The sequence below is a fragment of the Camelina sativa genome, chromosome 7 (assembly GCF_000633955.1).
Source record: "Camelina sativa cultivar DH55 chromosome 7, Cs, whole genome shotgun sequence".
Taxonomy (NCBI): Eukaryota; Viridiplantae; Streptophyta; class Magnoliopsida; order Brassicales; family Brassicaceae; genus Camelina; species Camelina sativa.
In genome coordinates this window covers 17,366,629-17,374,566 of record NC_025691.1, presented here as the reverse complement: position 1 = coordinate 17,374,566, position 7,938 = coordinate 17,366,629, and the positions used below count along the sequence as shown (strand labels likewise).

The 7,938-nt window shown below is 41.9% G+C and overlaps 1 pseudogene; it reads right to left on the bottom strand.

Annotated features, from left to right (window-relative positions):
- Positions 1 to 6,500, bottom strand: part of LOC109125459 — a 13,570-nt pseudogene extending 7,070 nt beyond the window's left edge.

The window sequence follows — 7,938 nt, the reverse complement described above, 5'->3', positions numbered from 1 at the left end:
AAAAAAAAAAAAAAAAAAATGAGGGGGAACCCCCTCACGGCGTACTAGTCCTAGATAAAATTGCAAGTCTTCTGAGTTCGGCTCGATCTGACTCCCTTCACTAGCATTCTGGACAGTGCTGCAGCCTCAAAGGGGAGCCAGACCGGACAGATCGGACTCCAACGGTTCCTCCACCGCCAGCTTGCTTAGTTCAGTTCGCCAGAATTGACGCTCTTGCCTTAAGGTTTCAAGCCTTTCGATCGGCACTACGGAGCCCTTGGACACCATATCCTTCAGAAAGGCACATAGGCCTTCTACCATATGCCTTTTGCGAAAGATTGGGCTCCCCGATTCCAGAAAATTGGTGTATCGCCTCAATCTCTCCAGGCTGGTCCGGTAGGCCCAGACATCCGTGATAAACAGATATTCGGTCCCCTCCAAGGGTTCACAGTCGGCTTCGAGTAGATCGGGCACGACCATATGGGCGACTTGTTCTTTGCACGCGGCATGTTCAGCGAGCAAACGAGTCATACGCCACTTCGCCAATCATCTCATTTAGGACTCGAACAGTCCCTTCCAAACGGTAGAACCGTAGGACCTGATCGAGTTTAAGGCGACGCGCCTTGAGGTGCGCCCCTAGTCTCTTGCGGCGATCTCGGTACCTTCGGAGCTCCTGGCGTAAAGGATCCCCCTCTGCACCAACAATGTTAATACCCGGAATGGGTTCACGAGATCGATACATCTCCGTTTCCGCTTGAGTAGGGGGATTACCCGACGTATTTGGATCGAAACCGCTAGCTTCAGCGGCTGTCCTTTCCCGGGCCTTTCTCAGCCATGCAGATCGGGTAGTTACTGGCATCTTTTTAGTTTTTTGAAGTCTAGAGTGTTCTGCACTTCAACGCTCTTATTCTTCCAAAGCTCTGACGTCTTTCTGTTTTCCTTTTTGGTTGCAATTTGACACTTTCCAACCCTTCCTCTATTTATACAAAATCTTGGAAGGCAACCACCGTTGATTCCAATAATCAAATTGCAGCCGAACTTTCGCTGCGTCCTGAAGATTATCCTCAAAGATCGTGAATGCATTAAATGTTTATAGACACGCATCTTCTATTAAACAAAAAAAAAAAAAAGAAAAAAAAGAATATATATATATATACATATATATATATGTGTCAGTTTTCATTTCGATCTGGATTGAATATTCGTCAGTTCAGACCAAATTCAAACGAAGTCAGATACATTCTTCGTTGACACCCTGGCCAGGTGATCAACTCACATCACAACACATTATTTGTCTTACGTCGGGATAAGCCGAACCCAGAGTATTTATTTCGCACCTCACGCCCATCTTTCATACGTAGGGATAAGCCAAACCTAGAGTATTTATTTCACACCCGATCTTTCATTTGTGGGATAAGCCGAACCCAGAGTATTTATTTCGCACCCAACCTTTAGTTCGGACGGAATGGTTAGCCGAACCCAGAAATAATTTCGCTGTCCGACTTCCGAACTAGAGCAAAGGAGGGAAGCCCAGCCCAGTATCTCGCACTCCGAACATACATATCCCGTATCATTGTTTTCTACGAATATTTGACAAAGGATTACTTGATGTAAGCCGAGAGACGTCCTGCCTCTTGTACATCTTTGAAATACGATAGTAATAAATAGAAACATGTTTCAAGTTTTATTCAGCCTGCTACAATGCGGCAAAACCTTATTCGTCAGTTTGGATTAAAATAAATTCGCTTCATATTACCAATACAAAATATGCTAATTTCGAGTTAGTGCGCCACTAGCGGCGATTTCACGGGCACTTGTCTTGAGTCGCTTCGGCATCGGCCACAGCAGCTGTAGCCCAGTCTTCTCCTATTTCTCGAGACGCGTCTCTAGCGCTCTGGCTTTCTGCTCGGCCTCATCGAGCAGATCAATAGTCCTTTTTCTTTTCGCCTTAAGAATAGCAATCTCAGATTCCAGATTCTTTAGCTGGCGGTCAATCCTTCCTTTCTTCATATGAAAATACTGCAGATCTTGACTTAGTTCTTGATGCATGGCTTCGATCTGCGCAAGCACAATTAATAATAAAAGGGGACAGTCAAGTCAAAGCGATAGCGGATTGGTTACTCATTAGTAAAAAAAATGACAGTTACCTGGCGACAGAAGGTATGGGCCTCAGCGATGTCGGTTTCGCTGGCACGTCTGTTTATGTAAAACGGCTTGATATCGGTCGGAAAAAAGTCACCAATCAAGGCAGGATCCGTTTGGGTAGAATTCTGACTCGCCTTCCGATTGCATTCATTGCAATATGCGATCAAACACGGCGGCAAAGCAGCTACCCTACCGAACCCATTCTCGATCCAAGTCCTCGGATGGGATTCAAGCATCTCGAGTTTAAGCAATAAATCACGCTGCGCTTGTTCCGAGGCAGCAAGCCGATCGCGATACTCAATATGCCGATCTTCCACGGAATGGAAAAATTCCTCTAAGTTATGTCTTTCTTCCGAATTGACACGGAACATTAACATCCAAGGAACCCGGATGTTCGGATAATAAGCCATTCCTCTCTCGATAGCTTCTACATTCGAGAACGTCGGGACATCGTTCCCGACAAGCGGGGATTCTACGCTGCTGATAGAACTAGGCATTATTCCAGTTCTAAGTTTACCTTGGTCTGGATAATTCCAAGCAAACAAAAGGATGCAAGCTTATTTATACAAGTTTAGGAGGAGATATCTTTCCAATTTCGCTAAATCAAAAAAAAGTCGACTTTCTCGATATTAGACATATTCCATTTCTACAAAAGGGAAAGATTCCAGAAAAATAAGTAAAATCCGAAGTCTTTAAACTTAAAAAGTAAAATGAGACGAGCAAGTCGGCGATATTCTTACAAGGGTTTTCAAAACCCGGATTTGAACAAGTACATCACCTAGAGAAATACAAAGCGAACACTTAAGCCTCCAAGGTGTTGGATAGATCGGCTTGGAAAATGGCAGCGTTGGATCCATGTTGATGCCTCACGGAATCCAGAGCCATATTCCCAGGGTGGAGAATTCTAAAGACGAGCTGATCCGGAGACATGGCGAGATCGTTCTCCCCCAATTCAAGGATATCCATCGCGTCGACGGCCTCCTGAGCCTTTGCCTTCTTCTCGTTGATCTCCACGATTCACTCTTCAGGAATAACAGACCCTTTTTCGATCAGATATTGCACCGTCTCCTGAACTCCAACAGCTTGATTCAACATGTCTTCCATGGGCCAAACTACCATATCCTGTTCAACCAGATAGGCTCTAACTTTATCTAGATGAGTTTGTGCCTTTTTTGCCGTTCGTTCTACTTTTTCCAGACGGTCCCGGCGGAGTCTGGGAACTTCAGAGTCAAGCTTAGCCTTCAGCTCATCGCACTCTCGTTGCAGCTTGGATTTCTCCTCTTCGAGAGCGCGTGTCTGGGAGTTCAGTTCGTCAATCTTCAGTTCGGACTGAGTAATGATCTTGTCTTTATCGACAATGACGTCCTCCAGCTCTTTGATCCTGTCGTCTTTAGCCTTACTAGCTGTCCGGATTTCTTCTAGGCTTTCCTTCATCTTTTCAAATTCGAACCCAGAAGTCGATAGCGATTTCATTCGCTTATCATACAATTGAGTTAGCGTGTTGATCTTAGCAGCAGTCTGTAAATCCAGGAAGAGTGTGTTAGATCGCCTATACAAAATCTAAACAACTTAAGGAAAATAGTGATACGAACCATGAGGTGGGATTCAACGATGTCGAGGTATGATTTTTCGAACTCTAGCTTCTCCGTTTCCGGTAGGATACGCCTGGAAATTTTCATGTTCCGAAAGAGTTCGCCAGAGCCTACCCGATTCGCAACCAAAGGACCATCGCCAAAATAGTCAAAGGCGAATCGATCGGTTTCATCATTCCCTCTTTTTACACGGAATCGATCAGCCGACTCCATTTCTGCGTCTTCGGCCGAGCATTTGCGGTTAACTACGAATGGCGGTTCGGAAACAAAGTCACCTCCGACTTGTTTCCCTCTGTTTTGCTTCTTCTTCTTTTTCCTCTTCTCTCCAGTCTCGAGTGGGAGGACGTCCTGTTCGGTAGTTGGAGGGTCGACATCTTCCTGGGTAGGAGCAGGGTTATCGGTTTCAATGATATCCTCAATATCGACTATGTCGACATTCTCCTCATCACCCTGAACAGGATCGGTGTCGGATCGGGCAACAGCCTGAGAGTCCGGATGCACGATCTGGAGGCAGCTGGCCTTGACAACACATGCTCCAACAGGTTCCGAACTTTGCCCCAGTGAACTCGCAAAACTTGGAAATTTGGTCCTGGCTTTGCCCATCGCTTTTTTGACACGAATGCGGGTGATAAATTCCCACCGACGGTTGGTACCGGATAGTAATGCATCTCTGACGGACTGATAACCGCGAGCTAGCCGTGTTGCGCAGAGGGGGCGATCTGAAAAGAAGAAACGTAAAGTCAAAACTAGTCTGAAATGTCACGACCAATCGAAGCACACGAGAAATTAAAAGTCTACCAGGATTTTCATTCCACACTCTCCGATGGATGCCCAGCGGATCTTCGAGTGAATATTGGTCGACGCGAACGTAAAAGTAGCGGGCAGCCCACTTTTTGAAGTTGCTAACTTTTTTGCCGGGGAGAAAGTTGTGTTTCGGCCTCATATTCACTTCCCAGTTCTCTTTGCTCTTTGATATTTTAAAATTCGATAACTGTTCAAAGCATTGAACTCCGATCTCAACTCCCACTTTGGCTACAATAGTAAGGGCAGCAACGAAATTGCAAATACTATCGGGGGCAAACTGGGCGTACCGCGATAACAACGCCGGAATCGGAAACTAGGGTGACATTTAGTAAAATAGTCTTCATACAAGGTCGATGATCGTCCCGCGGGATTAGGATTGTAACACCACTGTTACCCAGACCGCATGAGTTCAGCACGTTGTTGACCGTTTTGATTGAACTCAAAGTTTTTTCACCTCCAATTCGTCCTTTGTGATCTAACAGAGGATAAATATCCTCGACCAAGATCCCTAAGGGAATGAACCGACCTTCCTCTAGGTATAAATCAGTGTTGGGCAATTCGGTGCTCAACTCCTCATGGCGATCTGATTCTAGGTTTCGCGAGGAAGAAGCTCCAGCCGAACATCGAGCTAAAGGAGGATGGGCTTCGGAGCCCGATCTGGCAAATCGACCGACCTCTATGATATGTTCTGAGTTGGGAGCTTTACGCTTGGAATTTTTCCGGGTTAGCTGATCACAGTCGATTTCGGGTGAAGAGATGGGTTCCGAAGTGCTCGCCATGACGGATGATCGGAGAGTGCGGAGGAAAGTCGAAAAGAAAAGTAATAACAAAAATAAAGTAAAGAGGAGAGAGAACAGAGCAAAATACCTTGTTTTGCTGGCGAAAAGTGAGAAATGGTGGGAGGAGCTGTGTATTTATAGAGTTAAGTGGGCGGCAACCCTACGAAAAATCATCATAACCTATGCGACCTTTCGGCTTCCAACCTAGCAGATTTGACAAACATGACACGTGTCATCACGATGATGTGCGGCGAAACAGTGTAAAAAAAAATCCGGGTTATGTAATCAAAATTCTTTATGATTCAGATCGGATATCTTATTTCCTATAGTCCTGATATTCGAATTAACTCCCGAATATTCAGAACTGGAGGGGGGACTAATTGTTGGTGCGGGATTTAGCACCCCCAACATACCGATCTAAACCAGAAAGATATTTCGGTTACTAAACCGGGAATCCGGTTTAGAACCCAATTGAATGTTTACTTGAGGCCTGTTCGGAAGAAGGAAGTCCAGCCCCGGAGATGGAGAGCTGAGTTCCCAATTCGCCTGGTGGCCGACTTGAAGAGAAGAAGCAACTTTCCTTATGGCGGTTCAAGCTATAAGGAAAGCTAATATATTATGTAATCTAGAGGAAAGTATAAATATATAAGAGACTCCCTCATTGTAAGGCATCGAACATTGAATACAATAACTTAAGCTTTTCATTGTTCTTAGCAAAACCCTAATTTGAGTTCTAAGCCTTTTTCCGATTTTAAGCTCAGATCCATTTTCTTGAGAGATTGCTTACTTGAATTTGTTTCTCCCATCAAACAAATTCATTGTAGAAACCTAGTTTCTACATACGGTTCCAAACCATGAGCCGCATATTCACCATTACCAATAACATCAAGCCATCGCAGTGATAGGCATCAAGCATGTTAACGTCATTAAATTTATCTACTTGCTTAATAGATGCCTTAACTAATACGACGTTTTCGTGTTGGATTTCATAGAGTTCAAATTTCATCGAACGCATCTTAAATCTCCTTATCATGAACGCAGAAAACTGTTTTCTAGCTTCTCCTTTACATAAAACTCGATCTTTGGATAAATCATTCCATCGTTTACAAGTAGATCTTACTGCTCCTATAAATGGTTTCGGAGCCCTAGACAATATCTCTACTAACGAATCCTCCGGAAGATCGGAGATCATAATCGTCATTGTTTTCAAATCGTATTAGGGTTTGAACTATCATCTACGATTGAATATGCGTACGTCAGATATGCCCATAAGTTTTGGCCCATTATACTTAAATAAACAGGGCCCATAATCTTCACTATCTTCGATTTTTTCATATATACAAATCGATTTTAGCCAATTGCAAGGTTTTTGTGCAGTTTCATTTTAGCGAAAGCATTCAGAATTTCAGATATTAGGTAACAAGTGGTTTAAGCATCTGCGTGTTACGTGTAGGAAAAGTTTCGGCTACAATTTGGTAGAGGCAGGGAAAGTGAAAACCCAGTGTATATGATTTGTTGTTCCATATATATTGTGGTCAAGTACTCTCCGATACAATAAAACTTAATAACAGTTTAAAATTATTAATAACTCCAACAGTTAAATTATTAATCATGTCTTTTCATCGCACCCCCATCTTTCAAAAATCACATTTCTTAATTTTGGCATCTCTTTGTTTTACCTCCATGTTTTAAAAATCACATCCATTAATTTTTACACATTTTTATTTCACACATCTATGTCTTACATCTATTTGTTGTACCTCCCTGTTTCACATCTATTAATTTTTATACCTTTTTAATTTTACACCTCAATCTCTTATACCTCTTTGTTTATTATATATAAACTTTTCTAGACTACATAAACAAATTTCAAAAAATTGTTTTTTAAGTAATTTCAAAACTTAATTTGTTTTCGTTGCAAAACTTAATTTTTTTAACTAACAAGCATTAATCTCTAATTCAAGATAATTTTATATTTTCGTTGCGAATGACCTGTTAGTGTTTCTTCACCGAACCTGTTAATTTTTTTTAGTTAAATTGTTATTACTGTTAGATACGGTAGAACAAAATATGAGTGTACGTGGCTTTTTTCTTTTTTTTGTTCAGTCACAATTTTTTCTTTTTTTTTTAAATTAAGTTGGGAAAGAGTATAACATTCAAGCATATAAAGTTTATTGCAGGACAGTACCCTCCAGAAAGTCAAAATTATCAATAACGTCATCTTCTTCGCCCAGAGTAAGACCCGACTCGTGGTCACTCAGCGACGGTAACCGGAAAAACCAAAACCGAGATACGAAAGGCATGATGACATGCAGTGATGCTAGAGCTACGGATAAGCCAAATTGTTTTAACAAACATGGTATAATTTTATATATATTCTATTATTGACTTATTTAACCTATTTAATTTTTTTAACAAACATGGTATAAATGTAAAAATCTCATCCGTTGAACTATTTTAAAAAAACAATAATAAGCATCTATATATAATAGCAAACTCACTTTTGGGAATAGCAAACTCACTTTTTGTATCAACTTTAATCCAACGGATGATATTAGTTTTACTTTTCCATCTAACGGTTTAAAATTATTAATAACTCTAACAGTTGCAAATTATTAATCGTGTCTTTTCATCGCACC